Raw genomic sequence first — 23314 nt, 5'->3', positions numbered from 1 at the left:
ATTCTTTAACGCCCCCTTTGGCTCATCCTTGTTCTGGCCTAAAGCCAAAGACACACTAACCAGATGTGAACAGGAAGGAAATACTCTCTCTCTGCCGTCGGAGTCCATTTTTCCACACCTTCTAGACCTCATCCTAAAGGTCAAAAGGGAGGGAAAATGTGGTTTCGAAAATCCCAGACAGCTTTTCAAGATGTGAACGCCTCCAGCCTAGCCAGATAGAATTTTTTAGATAATTCTGTCATTTGTAAATATTAATGTAAGACACAGGCTTGCTGTCTTAAATGGCACAAACTGCTGTTAGATGTGGAACTGAAAAAAATGTAACAGTACACTCTGGCAGAAAGCTGACCAAGTAAAGCAAGTTGTGACCTTTTGATCAAAAGTCGGCGCCAGCCTGGCTAGATGAAGATATTCTTTCTGTTGTTTTAACCACGAGTTAAATTGCTAGATTTAAATATGCAAATGTATTTTTATTGCTCTGCTTCCTGACCACCTGCAAGATAACACAATCAGATGTTAAGAATGTAAATGTAGTTTCTGTTAGTCTGGGAACCCAGGGAAGTGTGAAGAATGATGTAATGGGAACCAGGAATGTGATTTTAAAAACGGAGAGAATCTGAGACCATTAAGCATTTTTGTCTGGTCCATCCAAATCAGCACTGTCTTGCTCTATACGCAAGTTATCTTAGATTTGTTTTCTTTTGGTCTAATCTTTCTAGTTTGTAGCTATTTCTAAGTGGTTTTCTGTGATGTCAGAACTGTACTACTGAATTATTTTAAGTATTTCTCTGTGATCTCTGAACTCTTGACTAGCACTGTGTAGTAAGAAGTATTGCCTTGTGTTTTTAGCATTTATTATTACATATTTTTAAACTTTTCAACAGTGGCTGTTTTGTGTAGAGATCATTTAAGCTCTAGAGTACATTGCATATTTATAGTGATTACTGTACCAAGTCACTCTAATAAGCTTTGACTGTTTAGTTATGCTACTAATTGGATAATAATATTGCACAGTAATAATTGGACACCCTTTTTTAAGGGCCTTTCAGTAGCTGATAAATATTAGCTGGGTAGTGGCAGTGATTTCTACCGTATAGTCTGGGTAAAAGGGGCACAGCTGGAGAACCTGTGCCAGCCTTCCCCAGAAGTGTCTGTGTGATTGTATAAACTCTTATCTCAAAGTGTGTGTGTCGACTACTTGGGCAGGGACATGAAGCAACTGGTTGGACAGAGAGGGTGCTAGAGATTTTAGCTTGCCCAGCTGGCTGAGATCTGGACCCTGTAGCTGTGCCAGTGGGGAGTCCTATTGGGGACCTGGAGAGCAAGAGGGTGACCATCCCCGGACTGTGATCTCTGTGTGTTCTTAAGAGAAATTGCACTTTACTGTGTGTGTGTTATCCTTTCCTCCTATAGGAGACGCCCCTCACTGGTGTTAGTGGTGAGGATTGAGGCTTCTTGATTGCTGGGCCAGGGCACGGGTGTCCCACAAGTGGTGAGCCTTCCCCCAGGGGCAGAGGAGGAAGCAATAATGGAAGATGCTGACCACATGGCAGAGGGGGTCCGTAGAACCAGGGTGACAGAGAATCCTTCTTTGGTAAGCCCTTTCAGCACTTCTGAAAGGACGCCTGTCTATCCCTCTCTGGAGGCAGTTTGGGTCAATTATCTTTGGACCGAGACTCCTAGCTGAAAATAACAAAAGACAAGTGGGTACAAAGCCTCGTATCCAGAGGTTACTCCATACCCTTTTCTATTCCTGCCCCATGCATAAAAAATATTCTGGATGTTCCACCCAGTCACAGGAAGCAAGCAACCCTAGAAATACAGATGTTGCTAGAAAAAAAGTCCTCCAACTTGTCCCCGTAGACTAGATAGGATTCAGGACTTACTCAAGGTTCTTTTTAGTTCTGAAGAAAAAAGCGACTGGAGACCCATACTGGAACTCAGCAGACTAAACAAATCTGTAAACAAGACAAAGTTCCAGATGGTTACACTGCAGTCAATACTTCCCTTTCTGTGAAAAGACAATTGGATGTGCTGTATAGACATCCAGGATGCGTACTACCACATAAAAATGGACAGGCCATCCAGGAGTCATCTGCACTTTTGGCTGGGAGCCAATCACTTCCAGTTTCGAGTTTTGTCGTTTGGTCTCACTACAGCTCCCAGAGTGTTCACCAAATGTATGGCAGGTTCCCCTGAGACATTTAGCATTCCGAATGTTTCCATATCTAGACGACTGGGTCCTAACTGCCACCACCAAGCATCTATTAACAGACGCAAGAGACACCACTCTGACACTTTGTTCTCATCTAGGGATCACAGTAAACTATGAAAAATCTGCCTTATTGCCATCTCAACATATCTTTTTTATAGGAGCAGATTTGGACACTGCAACAATTATGGTAAAGCTTCCACCAGAGAGAGTACAGACCTTTCAAGCACAGGTTCTAGACCTCCTTTTCAAAAGTAAGACTCAAGCAATGACTGTTATAAAAGTACTAGGCACCACGGCAGCAGCAATAAATGTAATTCCTTTTAGCATGGCTGCACGTGAGTATTCTACAGTGGCTGCTGTTCACTCAGTGGTCCATGCAAGAACTTCCGATCTCGCACCAGGTTATGTTGACAGAATCTTGCTGAAGGGACCTTTTGTTGGTGGCTTCAGTCCAATCAAGGACTCTAGGTTGACCATTTGTTCTTTCACAACTGCTCGCCACAGTGACCACAGATGCTTCCAAGATAGGGTGGGGGGGCATTATCAGGGAAGAACAGTCCAAAGCACTTGACAGGATCACAGAGCCCACTTGCACATCAACGTCCTAGAGATGAGAGCGGTAGTTCTTGCATTGCAGGCATTCCAAGACTCTCTTCCACTAGGAACGATTGTGATCCAAACGGACAATATGTCAGTGGTATGGTACATAAACAAGGAGGAAATAGATCTTACCCCTTTGTTGAGAGGCCCTGAGAGTATGACAGTGGGCAACCTCCTCCCAACGCTTTGATGGCCATGCATATCTCAGTGAAATCCAGCGTGATAGCAGACTAACTTGGCAGAGCAATACTGAAACAAGACATAGTGGAAGTGATTTTCCAAAAATGGGGGCAGCCTTGCTGCAGTCTTTTTTGTCATGTCCATGAACGCCAAATGCAGCCTTTACCTTACCCTAATCCCCCACTCCGGGGGAATGTCCAATGAATGCACTTGTACATGATTGGCCCCCGGGTCTTCTTTACGCTTTCCCTCCCTTTCTACTGATATCCAAAGTTCTTCAAAAAGCCAGCGCATTGAGAAGGACCTTAATACTTATAGTCCCTTACTGGCCTCGTCAAATTTGGTTCCCTTTCTTGCAGCCTTATCTTCGGGAGGAGCCTTGGGTTGTGAACCCAGTGCCGGATCTTCTGATCCATCCGTCGGGAATGCTCCATCCATCTCTTCAGGCCCTCAAGTTGACAGCTTGTGCTCCAATTCCAAACATAGTCAGGCTACCTAACGTTTCAACCTCAGTGCAACATATCCTGATTTTCTTCGCACAAAGCATCTACGAGCAAATGGAAAAGATTTTCCTCCTGGGCCTTAAAAAGAAATCATATTCACCTTTTCTCTGCATCTATATCTTCAGTTCTGGAATTTTTGGCAAAACTTTTTAATGCGGGGGCAGCTACAGCTATTATTCAAGTACAGTTAGCAGCAATTTCTAATTTTCATTTTGGAGGAGGGGGACCCAATGTTATGTCCCACAAACTTTGTAAAGCTTTCTTGAGAGGTTCTAACCTGTTACGACCACCTGTTAAATCACCTCTACCTCCATGGAACCTAAATTTCGTATTATCCCGTATAATTCTTTTCCCCCTTTGAACCTGCATCATCCTGTAACTTGAAGTTCTTGACTTGGAAGACTATTTTTAGTGGCTCACTTCAGCTGGGAGGGTTTCGGAATTACAAACATTATCTATCAAACCTCCATGTATGCTGTTTCACAATGACAGTCTCACTATGCACAAACCCATCCTTTTTACCAAAAGTATGCTCAGAATCAAACTTAAATCAGTCTATATAGAATTACCATTTTCTTTCCCAAGCATGGCAGTAGGGCAGAATACATGTTGCACCAACTTGATGTACATAGACAATTGATTCTCTATTTACACAGAGTGAAGGACTTTAGAAAAACTGATCAATTGTTTGTATCCTTTTCAGACTGCAAGAAAGGAGCTTCAGTAGCAAAAACCACTCTATCCAGGTGGTTGTCGGATTGTATCTCGTATACCTATCAATCAGTCAATGAATAAACAACTTTCAAGCAAAGTAAGGAGTTCATTCTACCAGGGCTATTTTGACCTCTTCTGTCTTTCGTGCAAAATTGCCAATTGATACCATTTGTGCTACAGCAACGTGGACAAGGCCTCCTACCTTTATCCCTCATTACATTGTGGATTTGGCCTCCAGGGACAGGGCCTCCTTTACATATTCTTATATTCGCATATTGGTATACCAGCAAATTAGATCTGGGGAATGCCCTAGAGCATCATAGGATAGGTAGTAAGTCATGAGCTGGTTGGAGACCTCGAGTTTTTGTAAACGGCCGAGTCAGAACCCAGGATCGGGTCTGAACCCACAAGTACAGAATGAAATCGAGATGGACAACTCACATGGAACATTGTGGTGAGTACATAACTTATTTTTTTCAAATATTTATGGACATCTTCACCTTCCTTTGCCTCCTTAAGGCCAGTTTAATCTTAAGTTGTTTCTGCAGTGGCAATTTTCTAAGTCACTGAGCTTCACCACAAGCAGTTCCATGCTGGTTGTGTGGGCTGTAAATTTGGTCTCCCATTCTTGAATAATTGCAGGTCTAAGTGAGGTTGCTGATCTGAGAAAACCTAATCTAATGTTGTTAATCTGTATTCGTTCATGATGGATGGGTTTCGGTTCCATCTTTTGAACCGAATCGACCGATATAACAAGCTCACGCCAGCCAAAAACTCTCGAGCTAAGGTTACCCATAGTGCCCGTCTCCTAATTACCCAGATCTTCTTGTTTGCTGCATAGAGTTTCAAGACGTATCAGGCTAGCTATTAAGCTGAGTGTTCTGTCTTTTTTTTCTCTATTTGACAATTTAGCAGAAAATTTCTCTTTAATCTACCCCTTGTCTTAGTTGTTTGTAGCTAAAGGTATACTTTCCTCTGTGTGAGTGAATTTTTTTTTGTCCTTTTTCTCTTCCTTTACCGTGTTTGTATTTTTTCATACCATTGCTGATACAGGCCCCTCCCTTCTCTCCCTTTGGATATTTTAAATACCATCATTGGTATTCCTTTCTTCTTTCCTTTCCTTTTACCTTTCGGGGTATACTCCTATTATCATTGTTTGTTGGTTTAAAAAAAAAATCGCCTTTTCTTCTATCTGCGTGTGAGTGTATCTCAAGTCCCGTAATATTGTTTCTTTTTTGTTGTATAATTACTGTTTAACTGTATTGATAATGGCTGACAAGAAGGTTTTAAGCAGTGTGACAGGTGTAGCAGGAAGATGCCAAATTCTGATGGGCATCGCTCCTGCGTCTATTGCCTATGAGTACCAGATTTGGACATCCCAACCTCCGTGCAAACTCTGTAAGGGCTTTAGTGCCCACACCTTAGCCGAGCATAAAAACAAATTAATCTTAAATGGTTTCTTAAAAACTCCTTTCTCTGAGACTTTACCTGAGGCAAAGGTCTCGACTCCTAAAAAAAAACATGAAGAGGAGCCACTCGGTCCCATTGTCTCCTCAGTCTCGGGATCCAAGAACTACTAAGGCACAGGTTCATACGAAACTGAGAACTAAACGTGCAAAAATGACCAACATCTACCTCCACACCGGAGCCTAGAACGCCATCCACAGTGTCATCCTTGATTTATAGAACTGAAAATATTCTACTCCTACAGTACCAACACCTTCCACAGTACAACGGATCCTCTTGGCACCACCAATAGGTACCACCTTCCTCCTACCATCACAACCTTCAGGTTTTCAGACTATGGTGCCGAAGTTCAAAACACTGCCCAGGATCCAATATTCTCCATCCATTGACCTCTTTGTGTGACCTGAATCTCCATCAAGGATGTCAACCCTTTCCACCAGGAGTTTTTTTTTGAGTTCGACATAGTGAGACTCGTGAATCAGCTCTTAGTGGCCAGAGGCATCCCAACTCCATCTAGGACCTCCCTCCCACCTAGAGCCGAAGGTTTTTTTCCACAAATTCCAATCTACATTCCTCTTTCAACCTCCCCACAGGTCTTGGAGCTCTCACTGCTGCCATCTACACTGGTGCCAACATCTTCAGTCCCATTGGTTGATCTTGCCTTGGTTCTGGAGCCTACCCTGTGGACCACAGCGCAGTCAGTGCCGATCCACCATTTAGTCCGTGACTGGTCTGTTGGCACCGTGATCGCTAGTACAGTGCTGATTTTTTTTTTCTATGGCACCATCTATAGTTCTGGTTGTTTTGACAGCTCAGAGTCCTCTCTCGGCTCCTTCCCTGAGGGTGGGCTTGTTGGAGCGGGTTTTGACCCTGGTTCTGAGGTTGTCTTTCTTGGTGCTCCCATCCCTCTTTGGGCTGGCCTGTCTTCCAGGTTATGGAGACGGCACTCGTCTCAGCAGGCTCACAGTTGGCTCCCTTGGCTCTGGAATGCCATATAATACATGTCCTCTAGTTTACAGCTGCCACAGCCCACTACTCTGAGTCATCGAGCATGGGAGCAGCAATATATCCTACTGCACGGCACCCTCTCTTAGGAGTCCTCTTCAGACTTTCTAAAGAGCCACCTTGTAAGAGATCATGCAAGAGGAAGCACATTGATTCCCTGGAAGAAATTTTCACTGAAGATGCAGATTATGATGAAGAGTAAGGGTCCCCACAGTCCCCTCCTGAGGATGTCTCCTTTGGAGACATACTGGAGATCGTAAAACATAAGTCCACCAACCCTTCCTTGGAGGCGTCTGTATTCTTGCAGGCTTTCCATGCCCGATCCTCTACTTGGTTGACCCTGCCTGCAGATGACTTGGTCAAGTTCTTCGTGCAGCTCGCCTGGAAAACCCACGACACCGTTGACCCAATCCCCTGGTGACCGGACAAAATATTCTCCCCTCCAGAGGATCAACCACATTGGTCCAAGGGTTTGGCATTAGATGCTGTGATGGTGGTGGTGGCCACTAAGAAAGTGCAGAGGGAGAGTCCTGTTGTTCATCCTCCAAACAGGGAGTCTCAGATGATAAACAAACTGGGGAAGTGGGTTTATGCTTCAGTGACCTTTGTCATACGGTCGTTGAATTACTTGGCACTTTTTACCCGTCTCCAAAGGGACCTGATCACAGAACTCTAAGGGATGTTAGCAGGAGCAGTGTCTGATGAGGTATGTGACAAGGTTGCTTCACAGTTTGCCACCCTGGAATCCATAGCCAATTCAATGCAGTTTATTGCACATAAAACAAAGGGACTGCAGGAGCAGTGGGTGCAGGTGTTATGAGACGTCACGCCTGGATGCACTTGTACAACTTTGCAGACTCTTTCAAGTCTTCCTTTGTCAACTCTCCCATTGATGCTTCCTCTCTCTTCAGTCCAAAAGTTAGACACACACTAGCCAGGTGTGAGAAGGACGAAAAGGCCCCATCTGCTGTGGGCATATGTTTTTCTTCTCTCTAACAATCCTAAACTAGGAATCAGAGAAGTGGAAAGATGTGGTTCAGGAAATCCTAAGGACCTTTCCATGAAGCACTTGATGAGCCCCCCCCCCCCGGGGGCAGAAGGGGAACTCGTCAGGAAGAGGAAGACACACACTCCTGTGGCAGAGGGGTTCTGCGTAACCAGGGGTCAACAGATTCTTTTTCTGGGCAACCCTACCAGCATTCCTGAAGAGTGGCCCTATTGCTTTCCTCTGGAAGAAGTCTGGGGACAATTCTTTCTGCACCACTTAGCCTGGCACTCAATAACATCAGATTCCTGAGTGCAGATGATAATTACCAGGAGTTATCACATCCCCTTCAATCTTTCCCCAAGACCACAAAGGCAAATCCCCGACATTCCACCCAGTCAGAAGGACATAGGAACACAAGAAATTTGAAAGCTGCTCTAAAAAAGTCATCCAAGCAGTCCCAACAGACCAGATAGAATCCGGGTTCTACTCAAGGTTCTTTTTAGTGCAGAAAAAGACAGGGGACTGGAGGCCAATTTTGGACCTCGGCATCCTAAATAAGTTCATCAAACAGACCAAATTCTGGATGGTCATGTTTCAGTCTATCCTCCTGTTCCTGGAAAAAAGACAACTGGATGTGCTCGATAGAGCTCCAGGATGCGTATTGCCATGTGAAATAGGACAAGCGCTCAAGAAGAAATCTCCGCTTCCAGCTGGGAGCCGATCATTATCAATTTGGGAGTGCTGCCCTTTGATCTGTTCACAGCTCCCAGAGTGTTCACCAAATGTATGGCAGTAGTAACAGCTCACTTGAGACTGCAAGGATTCCGGGTGTTTCCATATCTAGACTATTGGCTCCTTACTGGCCCCATTAAGCATCTGCTGATTCTTGCCTTGCACTACATCCTACAGCTAGCAAGGCTCTTAGGAATATCAGTAAATGAAGAGAAGTCGCAGCATTTGACACAAAGGCTTGCCTTTGTCGCTCTTCCTCATCACAGGCTTCACAAACTAAGATCTCAACTCCGAGTGGTACTCTCTCAGGACAAAGTCCCTGCTTCTTTAGTCCTTCAACTGCTAGGATCAATGGCCACAATGATTACTGTAGTTCCCCTAGCAAGATTCCCCATATGAGATTACTACAATGGCTCCTAGCGTCACAGCGGTCCCTGTTGACACATTCTATGTCCCACCCAATCCGCATAACCAACCATTGTAAACAGGATCTGAATTGATGGATGAAGCCATAAATGCAGCTATGGAGTTGTCACTTCTCACCTTCTCAGCCCAAGGCCGTAGTGACCATGGATGCATCCCTGATTGGGTGGGGTGGGCATTTTCAGGGAAAGACAGTCCAAGGCACCTGGTCCACCTTAGAGGTTAACTTGCATGTCAGAGTCATAGAACTGAGGGCAGTGCTTCTAGCATTGCAAGCATTCCAATCTGCCTTCCCGTCGGGGACATTGCTATTCAGTCAGACATGTCAGTCATCGTATATCAACAAACAGGGGGGGAACCAAATCCTACCTGTTGTGTATAGAAACCATGAGAGTATGGCAATGGGTGATAGCCTTCAACCGCTTTCTTGTGGCAACGCATATTCCTGGGAGCTCCAAAGTGATTGTGGACAAACTGAGTAGATGCATCCTCCTGCCTCACAAGTGGTCTTTCAATCCCAAAGTAGCGACAGAGATTTTCCGTCGCTGGGGTCAGCCTTGCTACGATCTATTCACGTCTCCCACCAACCACAAATGCAGCAGCTACTTTGCCCTTATTCCCCCTCAGGGGGAGTCCCAGAGGGACGCTCTAGTACACAATTGGCGCCCAGGACTGCTTTATGCCTTCCTCCTTTTCCCCTGATCCCACAATTTCTAAAGATAGCTCTTTGGTTGAGAAGCAAAGTAATCCTCGTTATACCCTATTGGCCCTGACAAATCTGGTTTCCCTTCCTTTGGCCTCACCTGGTTTAACGCCCGTGGACTCTGGATCCAACTCCAGGGTTGATCCATCCAAACCTATCGAGCCTCAAGCTGACAGCTTGGTATCTACACTTCCAGTAATTACCAGGCAAAATAACCTTTCTTCCCTGTACAGAAAATACTTCTGGCTTCACATAAACCGTCCACCAGGAAAATTTTATCATAGCAAATGGAACAGATTTTTGGTCTTGAGAGAAGGGACTGGACCCCTTCCTAGCTCCCATTAGTTCAGTGTTGCAATCGTACCTCTCAACTGTGCCAAATTCTTCAGCATTTAACGATGTTGAGGTCCAAATAATGGGGTGCCACGAATTTCTGATTGGCCCCCTTTATTCCCAATTTATTTCCTGGCCTTTTTAAAAAAATTTTTCCCCTTGACAATTTTCCACTGACATCATCACGTGTGCAATTACGTCAGTGTCATGAGCAGCCTGTCCGAATTCGGCTGAGGGCACGAGGGTGTGACTGACTCATTGGCTTTTGTTTATGTTTGGGCAGCAGCAGTGTGTGTCTCGGTTGGACTTTAGGTGCAGCAGCTATCCTAAAGGCAAGTAAAGAGCACTTCTTTTTATTTACAGAGCAGACAGACTGTAAGACACCAGCAGAGTCAGTCAGAGAGTTAGTTTAGAGAGAGTCGGTCGGGACTCGTAATTACAGCTACTTTAAATGTGTACACGATATGTCTTACAGTGATGAAAGGCATGAACAAATGCATGCAGTAATCTTTGTGGAATTACAATATCAGAAAAAACAAGGATGACTGAGCAGTATTTTCCATCTGTATAAAAATGTTTTACTAGAGCTAAGCATGGCATTTATTCCTGTGTCTGACCATGCTGAAACATCACCGCTTTATTGTTCAGCTTGTTTGTGTGGAAATTAAAAGCATGGTCACAATCTATTTCCTCATAGAAGTCACTTGCATTTATCAGAACTTTCTGCTTTAAATACACTTGAGTATTTTCCATTGGCTGCTATCTTAAAGGCAAGTGAAGAGTGCTGCTTTTGATTTACAGAGCAGACAGACTGAGAGAGTAGCAGTGTCCGCCAGAGAGTTCGTATAGAGAGGGTCAGGTTGGGACTCTGGGACTGGAGTAGGGACTACACAGGGACTGCAAGAGATCAGCAACAGGCCCAACAGTGTTTTTTTTTTTTTTTTTAAATTTTTAATTATAACGAAGTCTGATTTACAGTTACAAGGCTACTTTAGCTCCAGGCAAGCCATAATCCGTTAATTTCAGACTTCAGTGCAGCAGGGCACCAGGCAGCAGTAGGAATCTGACTCTGGTTAGAGAGCTGAGGTACGACAACCACACATGAAAAAACATTTTATTTCTTCCCCTAGCTCCTTCTCCACCTCCAGAAAAAAACCATATAAAGAAAAACTATTGCTTAATAACCAGTGCTTGCCTTGAGTAAGAAAAATATCCCTTATTAGTTATTAAACTCCAAATAGTCATTCATCTTCCATAATCCATACTGAAAACTCAGTTGACCATCTCAAGCATCATTGTTAAGTTTAGGAAACGGCCTGAGTTGCTTTAATGTGGTTAGCATTGTTTAACTTACTGTGTTTATTAATCTTTTAGAAATAGTAATTCTAGCTAAATGTAATCTGTTTTTAGCTATTCCTGTGTAAGAGAGAAATGATAAATTATGCTGTGCATTGCTTTTATATATGTACTCACATTGGACAGCAAACACTCCTGTCTCATTATTTGCTTAGATATGTTTTTTTATACATTGAATGTCTTTATTGAACAAAGTCTTAGAGGCACGATTACTTCAGATGTTTACCTGTTTATGTTTGGTTCAGCACCTAGAAAGCTCAAACAGCAAGCAGACGGAGGTTCCTGGAGTAAAATGCACATACATTTGGCATGGCAGATTTCTTTATTTATTCTTTACATTCTGTAGTGTTCGAACAGTTATGAGGAAGCTAAAAGCATGCTTTTTATGTAAAAACATACTTTACAGTGTTGTAGATTAGTACTCTCCCACTTCCTAAAACATGGAATGTAGGTGAAGTTCTTTTCATGGGGTGTGTGTGAGTGTGAGCACATTCTACAATGGGCTGGCTTCCTGTTCAGGATTAATTTCACTGTCTTCAGTCCAGTGAGTGCCATGATAGACTCTAATTTTCCACAGCTCTGAACTGAATTAAATGAGTTATTGGAGAATTAATGAATGGATTATTGTTTTCACTTGATTTACAAGCATCACAAAAATGATTGTCAGCTTTCTGAAATTGTAGTGTATGTACTTGAGGTCTGTCTATGCAGAGTTAAGTACAAAACCATGTGGTAAGACTGTTACATTCATTTTTGCATAACATAAAGATTCAGTAGTTCAAAACCTAATATAAAGCGCATCACACATCCAGTTTGTTCACCCATGTACTAGTGCTTGGAAACAGTAGATGGTAAACTCTTGTGACCAACTGCTGCTTCCCTAATTCCTGATGCTGTTAGCATACAAAATTTGTTTGCACTTTCTTTGGAATCTGTGTTTATGAAATCCTAAGCTGACATTCTAAAAAGTGAGCTAGTTCTGAAGAAGGGAATAGAATTCTTGAAAGTCATGAAAATGTTATTAACTTTGGTTTCAAACCATCTTTTATTATAGGTTCATAGGTAGGTACTAGGCTATTGGCCCTTGGGCCTATATAAGCCTAGCCAAACGGTACCCTGGCTTTTGCCACCCAAGAAAATTATTTTCCTGTGCCCCTGTCAAGCAGAGCCACAGAAGAGATCCCCAGGGTGAATTTCCTATCTCACATCCAATCATCAAGATTTTTCTTGAAGAGTGCTAATTAGGAGCTTTGTTTGATATAGATAGGTAGTTTGTTCCAGAGTATGGGAAGTCTTTGGGACAAGAATCTATCCCTCCAGTATGTTCTGTTTATTGTGATGACAAGGTTTAGGTCCCTACAGCGTGTAGCTCGGAGGGATTGGGATTTCTTTAAGTGGAGCATGCCCAACAGCTCTGGGTTTGATATAGCTTTGTATTTTAGGCAGAGATCACCTCTGAGTAGGCGATATGCGACAGAGTAAAGCTGGAGTTTTTTGAGACTGGCTGCGTAGGGCATCAGTTTGAGGCCAGTAGTCCTCTTTGTGAGGTATTTCTGCGGCCTTTCCAGTTGTTGTAGGTGTCTTGTGAGGTACATACCAAAAGGGGCATTGTACTCTGTAATGGGTCTAATGAGTGATGAGTAGAGAGGAACAATGACCTTTTCTTTTCCTGGATGTGAAACCTTTTGTGATGATGTGCCACATAAAAGGATTTCCTGACTACTGTAGCGATGTGATTATCAAAGGAGTGACTACTGTCCACCTGTGTCCCAAGGTCTCTTATCACACTTTCGGTGCTAAGTAGACCATCGCTTATGTGGTAGTTCATGGGTACAGAGTTTTTACCAAAAGGGATGACAATGCACTTTTTGCTATTGAGCTTGAGGCCATGGCTTGAGGCCAGGCATCTGTCTCGGTGAGGCCCTTTTGTAGGATGTCCACATCGTTAGGAGTTTTGATTATGGCTCCTAGTTTGCAGTCATCTGCAAACTTTGTTAGCCAAAGACCTTCTGTGTTTCGTATCTACTTCTCTGAAGTACAGTCTAACAGGAGAGGACCCAGGACTGATCCCTGTGGTACTGAACTTGTCACTGGTCTGACGTTGGATTTAGAGTCTGCTACTTTCACAGTGTGGGTTCTGTCAGTGAGCCTGTTGGCAACCCATCTTGTGACATAAGGATTTATACCTAGTTTAGTGAGTTTATCTATAATTCCAGAGTGGGGGATGGTGTCGAAAGCTTTGGCAAGATCTAGATGGGCTGTGTGAACCACCTTACCCTCATCTACAGCTTTGGTGACCTCTTCAAAGAAGTCTGTCAGGTTTAGAAGACATGATCTGCCTTTTATAAACCCGGACTGGGTAGGGTCCAGAGTTTGGAGATTGCCAATGTCATTGTTTAGAAGTTCCATGATGATACGTTTCATAGCCTTGCAGACCAGGTTTGTCAAGCTGATGGGGCGATAGTTCCCAGGGTCCATGGTGGCTCCTCCTTTGTGGAGTGGGATAACCGTTGTTGTGCGCCATTCAGTGGGCACAAGGGGTGCCAGTTCGTTCTGTAGTTCATGTAGAACGCAGCCTGGGATGTTGTCAGGTCCCATGGATGCTGTGTTCTTGGCTTTGGAGAGTGTGCTTTTTACCTGTGCAGCCAAGATTACAGGAACTTTGCATTCTTCCGGTATAGAGATTGGCCCTTTAGGGGGTGAGAGAGGTTTAGTGCTAACTTTACCCCTATCTGCCAGGATGTTGGCAATATCAGTTGGTTCTGTATATTTAGTGCCATTGTGCTGTAACTTGGAGCAGATCTGAGTGTTGCCATTGAGATTCTTGACATAGCTATAGAATGCTTTGTGGTTGTCTTTAGAATCAGTGGCAATTTTGTTTTCTTAACTAGCTTTGGAGGATTTTATGAGGGATCTCTGCTTCTTACTGAGACTGACCACAGAGTTCCTCCAATCATGGGATTCTACTCTCTTTTGCAACAGTTTCTTTCTTCTGTTGTAGAGTTTGTTTATGGCAGGGGGCCACCAGATTGGCTTCCTTTTTTGGAGGATAGCATCTTCGGTCTGTTAGGGATTGCATGATCAATGCACTCGTGTAAATGCTTATAAGGTGCATTTGTATAGGATTCGGCAGTCGTACCTGTATTGTCTGTCAGCATGGGTGTCGTGAAGTTGGCTTTGGAGATGTTTTTTATGGTGGTTTCCCTAATGGGGAGTAGGGGTGGGATGTGGATGTCTAGGGTGATTAGCTTGTGGTCGGATCTGACCAACGAGGAACTGACCTCTGGCGTGGAACACCGGTTACCCATGTTGGTAATGACCAGGTCTAGGATATTGCTGCCCCTGGTGGGGGTGTGGATAAGTTGATCCAAGGCGTTGGAATTTATGAATTCCAGAAAACATTGAGCACAAGATTTGGTACATGAGTAGTTTTCCCAGTCAATGGTGGGGTAGTTGAAATTATCCATTATTAGGGTGTCTGGTTGTACCATAATATTTTCCAGTGTATCAAGAAATGAGGAGTGGGAATTCTGGGGCATGGGGGGGGGATCTGTAGCAAGCTACAATTTGGATTGCGGTCTTGCCCAGAGTTAGTTGCACTTGGATAATCTCGGATGCATTATGCTGAGCAACTAGTCTGGAGGTGTGGATATCCTTAATGAATATGGACACGCCTCCACCTTTAGTGTTTCGGTCCAGGTTAGGTGGCCAAAAGGTGTGGTATGAATTGTAGCCTGGTAATGCAGGGGTGCTCTCTGGAGCCTTGGACCAGGTCTCTGTCACTGCACAGATGTCTATGTTCTCCATTTTAAGGAGTACCTCGAGTGAGTGCAATTTGTGGTTTAGACTTCTAGCATTAAGTAGCATTACCCTCAGATTTTGCTTGCTTGTACCTGTTACGGTGGTGAATTTGTCATTTGAACCTTGCCCCTTGCCTAAAAAAGGCACTATATAGGGGTGGCAAAAGCCTTAGCCAGTATCCGGAATCCCAAGGGCAACAGGTGCAGGCCATCTCTGGCAAAGCATCGTGGTTTGTCGATCATGTCATCCCAGGCAGACAGATACTTGATCCCCTTAGAATGACACCAGAAGCTTAGCCAATTGTTGAAGTCAATCATTTTGTCCTTGTACTGTGGTATCATTCTGGGTGATGGCAGGATGCTACTCAGGGCTAGGGTCATACCTGCCTAGGCTACAAGATCGGGCAGCTCCTCCATGTCTCTCTTCATGTAGTCCAGGGAGGTACATCTCAGGTCATTCACACCAACATGGACAATGACAGAGTCATATTTGTACTTGTGGAGTGACCTGAGTGCGTGCATTATGTGGCGTATCCTGGCACCTGACAGGCACCTGAGAGTAACTTTTTTCTTGTTTAGCCTGGTGAGTGGATCATCAGTGTGCCTGACAATTTAAACATATTTATCCCTCACTCTCAAACTTTAGCTCAAACCACCATAAATCCTACCATAAAACTCTAACCTTTACCACAGTACAAAATAAACTAATGTAACTCTTTTAACCAGATTATGTATTTGTTGCTGTTTATCATGTATTTTGTTATTGCTCAAAATATTATACCTGTGATATATTTTTATGGGGTTGTCCTCACTTTGTCGAATGCTCAGTTGGTCAACTGAGTGAAGTGATAGAAAATTTGAGGTATACTTTTGATCAAATGATCAAAAGTACACCTAAAAAATTTGAGGTGTGCTTTTGATCAAATTATACTGCGGTGGTGGTGCTGCGGTAGTGTTGTCTCCTCACAGTAAGACGTTGTCCTGTTCGATTCACAGCTACAGCATCTTCTGTGTGGAGACATGCATGAATGGGCATACCTTTGTTGAAGGTTGTGCGTCAGGGCTGGCAACTCAGCACGTAAAAATCTACTGCCAATCATTAGCGGACCGGAGTTCTGCTGTGGCGACCCCTAACCGGGAAAAGCCGAAAGACACAAACAAACTTTTGATCAAATGATGCAAATACTAAAAGGAAGAAGACTGATAATTTGCAGAAGGCAAGTGTGGGTTTGAGGTGTTAATTATGAAAATGTCAGATGTACCAAAACTTTTTGACATTGGGGGTGAGAGTATGTGTGCTGGTTAGGGTTGTAAGGGTTGTGGAATGGAATAGATTTAGTATCGTGTGTGTGCACTGTTGTGCATGTCAGTGTGTCTTATGTGGCAGTAGTGTTACAAAAAGGGTTCTTCTAAGGTGTAGGGGTAGAATTAGGTTAGGGTTAGCACACATTAGTAAGGTGGTGCAGGGGGGAGGCAAATTGGTCACATGACTTGGGTGCCTGATTTAGTAGTCACACACATCACATGACTTCAGTGTCCCAGGCCTCACACAAGTCTTAATCTGGCCCTGAAGGATAATTATATAAAGTCTTATGCATTTCATTTACTTGGGCCAAACTGAATTGCAGCTTTTACCTGACACACCTGTCTCAACTGTCTAGATTTCTGCCTCATTTTTGGTCTTTTCCTCTTAAAATTTGTGGTTTTCTGGCTTTCTGGCAAATTGCTGAGGATTGAAGTCACTAAATGACATGTACTTGAGTTCCAGACTTCTTCAGAAAATGCATGCTAACACAAATCTTGTTGTTCTGACACCTTTCCAAGTTTATGAGAGCAATATTTAAAATGTGTTCCTGTTTTGGGGCCTTTGTCTCCCCATTATTTTAGGCTTTGTCCAGATTTTTGTGCAAAGACTTTGAGATGTATCCCCAGACAGCATGCACTTTTTAAGTACTTCTCATAGTCCTAGGCTTAGAAACAAAGTCATTAAGTGAATATATTGTAATCAATGTGAAAATAATCTATATTATTTTCTTGTTTTACAGATGGATACGAGTTTTGCCTAATCGTCGTTAATCAGCAATGGTGGATACTTTTTTAGGTGTTTGGTCATAAGCAAGGTGAGCATTTTTACATGCTTTTAATAGCAAGCATAAATAAAAGGCAGATTGACCAGTACAGAATCCGCATTTAGGAAACCTTTTGTCCATATGTAAAGGCAGAAGAGCAGAGTAATTAGAGTAAGACATGGGTGTGAATTGTCAGTTTACATAATTTGATTGTGTAATGATTTCTGAGGAATTTCTTTTTTTTTTTTCCTAGAATAGTTGTCGGCTGTGCTTGCAGAAGGGATTCAGAAGACCATTATCTGTGCTGATTTTGATTTTGGAAGTGTTAATTTTGATTATGTGCTGTGTAATTTCACTGGTGGAATACTACACCTGCTGTAGTAGTATTGGAGTGTTGATTGGCCTGTTGTAGCATATGGCTTTGTAGTTTTTTAACTGAAATATGCACACTGCAGGTGTTTGTACAGAAAACTGACAGGTGCTATAAGTTTGAATTTTAGATCTTCATGCTTTGCCTGTATAAGATTTATGAATGCCATTTCTAACAGATAGTTAAGAAGACTTGCATTCAAAATTTTGATTTTTTTGACCATCTCAGAAAAGTTGCATCATGTGTTCATGGATGAATCTTTGAAACGTACTGACGTTGAGTATGTTTGAGCTGTGCCCTTCCAGTTGTTATGCACATTTTCTACCCTTTGATTTCAGTGTCAGTGGCAGGTACACACTTGTCTTTGTTGCAGAAGGCTGCGTGTTCTATTCCCTCACCAAGTAGATTGATGGCTAACACTGCTTTGCAGCATCAGGTGATTCTGCTTTCCTGAGTGTGTCATCCGTCGTGTGAGATATTTAAACCGAGGTCTCACCTACTTAAGTTGGTGGTATTCTGGGTGGATGTAAAAGGTTTCATCAGATGTCCTTTAATACAACATAAACTATCATTTACATATTTAGATAATATATACAGGTACATATCTACACATTCCTATGTACCGTCATCATTATTATTCTTCCATAGTTGACCCACACTCCTTTCACAACCATAATCTAATTTCTCACAATATATCAGCCAAAATCCATTTCCCATTAAAGAAAATGTAATTGTCTGTCATTCTAAATAACCCATATTACATAAAATAAATTCTCGTCTGCCCTTTTCATATTTTCATTCTTCTTGTTTTTTATAATATCCATACATAATCATATTCGTATCTGTTTTGTTTGCGTCATTAATATTTAAAAAAAATTCTTTGCATAACTTTTCCAGAGTTTAACTACTTTTTTACATTTCAAAAAACATGATGTGCTGTCTCTTCCTCCACACAAAATAAACATAGCAACTTTCAACTTTAATTTTATATGGCATATTTCCCTTTATCAGTAACTTTCATTTATTACCAGTCTCCATAGGAAATCCTGGCACACTATATATTCTTAACACACCACATTTTCCAAACTTTAATGTTTTTTGTCACTTCTGGTAGATTTTTCCCATGGATTTACATAATATTGTTTCATCACATTATATCAGATCCTTCTATTCTTCTCTATATCCTCAATTTTTCATTCTCCATGTTAGTATTTTTTCTTGATAATTTTTGATTTCTTCCTTTATATAATCTTTATCTCTTTTTCTTATTGTCATCTCCCAAATTCTTTTGTACTTGTATTTAAACATTTTCACTGTTTCTCATTCTCTTCCTTTAACCACATTAATACTCTATACAAGTTGTTTAAAGAAGTGGAATAAAAGACTGGATTTAATAATCCCACCCCCCTTCATCTCCACAAATATACAACACACCTGTTTTCATTGGGTTTAATCTTGAACCCCATATGAAGGAAAACAATTAATTGCACAATTTCTTCATATTTTTTTCTGGGATCATGTAAACATTTGACATGTATGTTGTTTTTTCCCCCCATTAAAACAGAATTCAATGGATAAACCTTTTTCTTGAATGCTAATCTAGACGTTCTCCGCCTAAGACATATTTCTTTTATCAAACCCTCATATTGCCTCATAAGTGCATAATTTTCCCCAAAATAGATCCTTAACAAAGATATTTCATTCACTAAAAAATACACCCTTCCAATTTTTATAACATCAGCCAAACCCTTACTTTTATCTTTATTCAAGGAGATTTCCTTTTCCTTTAAACATCCAATCATACAAACACTTCCTTCATTCGTATTATTTTCTTAGCAACCACAACTATATTGTCTGCATATGTAAAAAAAAATACTGAATCGCCACTTCCTTTTGCATGATATATCTAACATTTTTCATTTTTATTAGCTACTTCACTCACTATTGAATGAATTACTAATATTTATTTTTTATTTATTTGATATTTGTTAACTGGGTTAGTCCAACTGGGACAAAGCCTTTTTTCAGTGGAGACCCAGGGAGAAAAGCTCCACAATAAACATTCAATAATTAGACATAAAGTAAATAAAAAATGTACAAAGACATAAACAATAGAATTTAACATTACTGGTACTTTGAGTAAATATTGTAGCATAAAAAATATAGATAGACCTTAAGTTATGGAAAACTAAAAACCAGCGCAAATAAAATTGGCTAAGAAAAGTATAACAAGTGAAGAAAGAAAGAATGCAAACAATATCCCACTCAGAGACATCCTTCTTGTACCATAATTCATGCATATTTCTTTGCTCAGCCACCCATTCTTTAACATTCTCATTCTATTATTCAGATATGCTGACATACTCTCTTCTAATTCTGTTATCTGTTCCATACTTTTGCATAATATCCCACAAAGCATCATGTCCTACCAAATGCCTTATTAATATCGCCTACCATAAGTTTCACATCTTCCCTTTCACTTATCCACAGTTTCTAGAACCACTAATAACAATTCCTGGCATCCCTTCCTTGTATACTACGTATACTCTTTTCCATAATGTCCTTCATCTTTCCTTCCTTTCAGTCTCTTCTGTATTACTCTCATAAAAATGTATAATCTGTATTTTTTAATGTGATAGATCTATATCTGTATTTTAATATGATAAGTCCCAATTTCTAATTTCAGACCTGTTGCTATGCTATCTCCCCGATCTAAAGTACTGGAAAAATGCATTCATAAACTGTTCCTTGATCATCTTGTACAGGAAAACCTCTTAACCCTACCCAACATCGTTTTTGACACATCACCGCACATCCACAGCACTCCTTTTTCACTCAAACCATTGCAAGATCTTGTGACAACAAGCTAGTCTCCTGTATTTTCTTTGACATGTCTAAAGCCTTTGATACCGTCTCCCACAAACTTTCTATATAACTTTCCAACCTTAATCTCTCTACACTTCAGTGGTTCTCCAGCTACCTTTCCAGTAGAGTCCAATCGGTCAGATGGCTTTGTCACCTCTTCCTCCCTCCCATTTTAAACTGGTGTTCCTCAGGGTTCCATTTTTGGACCCTTGCCTTTTAACATTTTCACTAATAACCTCTACATATCTTGCCCTCAGTCCTCTTTAATACAATACACTGATGAATCTACAATTATATCCTGTTGTGACAATCTCACCCACCTCCTTACCAAAGAATCGCTTCTCTATGGAGCAATGGCTTACCAGTAATCAACTCTTACTCAACCTTAAGACAATTGAACTTCTACTTTTCCTCCCAAAATCTTTACTACAGCACAAAAGTTTCTTCACTGTCACTTCCCTAAGTAGCACAATTATCTTTGTTGAACCTCATACAAAACTGCTTGGAGTAACTATCAATGACCAACTAAAATTCAATATTCACATTCAACAGACTATTAAAAAGACAAAAGGGATGTTATATAGGCACAAAAAGTATCTCACTATTGAAGCTAAACATTCTCTAATTCAGTCTTTCGTTCTGTCCACCTGATTTTACACCGCAGCAATACTCACTAACATACAATTCACGCTATATTACTTGAAATCATTTACAGTAAAATTGCTAGATTTGCTACCAGTCTCTCCTACTGCTCCCACCACTGCTTAGCATTAAAAAAAGTACAGTGGCTTGAACTCCAGTAAGAACTACTTCTTTCTCGGCTCCACCTCACGCACTCTATCCTCAACAAACTCTCCTCCTTCTGTCCTACTCTCCTTGATGTACTCTCCGAAGCTCTGGTCTTCAACTTTTAAGAAATTTACAAACCTATTAAAAACCTAGGCAGGCTTCTCTGTCACTAAATCTTGGAATAATCTACCTCTCTATGCTTAACAACCATCTCTAACACTTTGTAGCTTCAAAAAGTCTCTCGAGGACTACCTGATAAAACCATGGTCTTGCCCTTGCTCAGCTCCAGCTTAATTTACCTTCTCTGCTTTTCCTCCTTATTTTCATCCTCTACTTACTACACGTATACAGTTTTTGATATTTGTGTCTGACAACCTTGATTGTATACAGTGTTTAATTTCTAGTATTCTATTTGGCTGTAAAAAAAAAATTATTTTCATTTTGTTAATGTAAAGTTTATTTACATTCTGTCTTGTATTTTATATATGTTTGGAGCTTTTCTCCTCGGGTCTCCACTGAGTAAGGGCTTTTTGCCCAGTTGGACTAACCCGGTTAACAAATATCAAACAAATTAAATAAAAATAAACATTTTTTTCATTCTTTTCATCTTTCTTCGATATAAATTTTAACATACCACTATACTCTTAAACAAAGCATGCATTCAAATTTTTTTCAAAATACTTTTTGCCAATCCCTTAATTTCTTCTACATTTCATACTCACCATATGGACCTGATAATGAATCAACACTTACTTTTACTGAATTGGATGAAGTACTTGGGAAAGTATTTTTTTTTTTTCAAATTCTTCCTTGATGCATTTTTGAAACATGTTACTCTCCATTCTTTCTGTTTTCTTTCTTTTTACTTGTATGTGTATTTTCTACATGCTGTACTACAATACTCCATAATTTGCTCTTGATTTTTAACTCTCCTTTTATATTTTTTATTTACCTCATCATACTAATGCCCTACTTAACTATTTTGCCTAAATATAGAGACACTTCTTCCCTTCTCCCTTGTAAATAATATCGCTACTTAAACAGTAATGTCTTTATTGTTTTCTCATGTTCTTTTATATAGTTCCTTGTCATATCATAATAACTCTTGTATTCATCTCTAAATTCTTCAGTACATTTATGTACTTTACTTTCTCTTCCTTTCTTACATCATGTTGCCATTGAAAAACACTCCTTTTTAAATTCAATCCACTATTCAAACAAATTTTTATAAAATCCTTTTACGGTTAAATGATCCCTCCATAACTACAGTGCTTCCCACTTTACATATTCGTCCCATAATTTCTCATTTATTCTTTTTATCCATTTTAATCTATTCCCTTTTTTCCATCACCTCCATCCATATTGCTAAATAAAAAAAAAAGTCTCTACTGTATTACCATCTGCGACACCCAAATCTTCCAAAAGTATAAAATAATCGGTTTCAAATCCACTTACTCTTCTTCTATAGGTCCATTGACTTTTTTCACACAGCTAACTTACCATATCACTACTTGTATTTTTCTAACATATTTCCCTTCCTTTATATTTTCCCCGTAAATCACAATTCAAGTCCCCTGTAATAATAATTTTCATGTTGGCTACCACATAGTCTAATATTTGAGAAACAGATTCTCTTGTATTCCTTCTTCTGTGTATGTACATATAATGCTATAATTCTATGAACATATTCTCACCACCTCACAACAGTTTACCCTGTCCTTACCAATGTTGCATGTAATATTTTTAGCTTTTTTTTTTTTTTTTTTTTTTTTTTACATAGTACAGCCACTCCAGAACATTCACTTCCTAAATTCCATATTTTCCCACCTGACTAATTTCTGTTTGCAGTCTTCCTTCCCTTGTCAGGAATTTTACATTCTGTACATGAATAACATTTACATCATATTTAGTACACCATTCCAGTATCCCTGTCTGTCTTACAATATTAGTAATACTATTCACATTTACTGAAATTGTTACTTTTCCTTTTTTAGGTTTAAATATTTTAAAATTTTGTTTTATTTGTTTGTTCTTTCCCAAATGGAATGCTTTGAGTTTATGTACAACGATTCACTGATCCTCATAGTCAGATTTGTTTCACTGTTTTCATTAACTGAAACGCATCTAAAACTACTGCTTACATTTCCTTTCTTTTTAATCTTTGATGTATTTTTAAATCTTCTTTTTCCTCATCCTTACCCT

General features: G+C 40.7%; 1 protein-coding gene across 1 annotated transcript in view; it reads left to right on the top strand.

Moving 5' to 3' along the window:
* Positions 1-23314, top strand: part of LOC122806647 (paired amphipathic helix protein Sin3a-like) — a 1669103-nt gene that overhangs the window by 49575 nt on the left and 1596214 nt on the right. Inside the window, exon 2 of the mRNA XM_044077237.1 lies at positions 17065-17139. The gene's annotated coding sequence lies outside the window, so the exon portion shown is untranslated. The remainder of the gene's footprint in view (positions 1-17064; positions 17140-23314) is intronic.

Source organism: Protopterus annectens, chromosome 7.part0, assembly GCF_019279795.1.
Source record: "Protopterus annectens isolate FY-2018-M chromosome 7.part0, PAN1.0, whole genome shotgun sequence".
NCBI lineage: Eukaryota > Metazoa > Chordata > Ceratodontiformes > Protopteridae > Protopterus > Protopterus annectens.
This window is presented reverse-complemented; position numbering and strand designations above follow the sequence as displayed.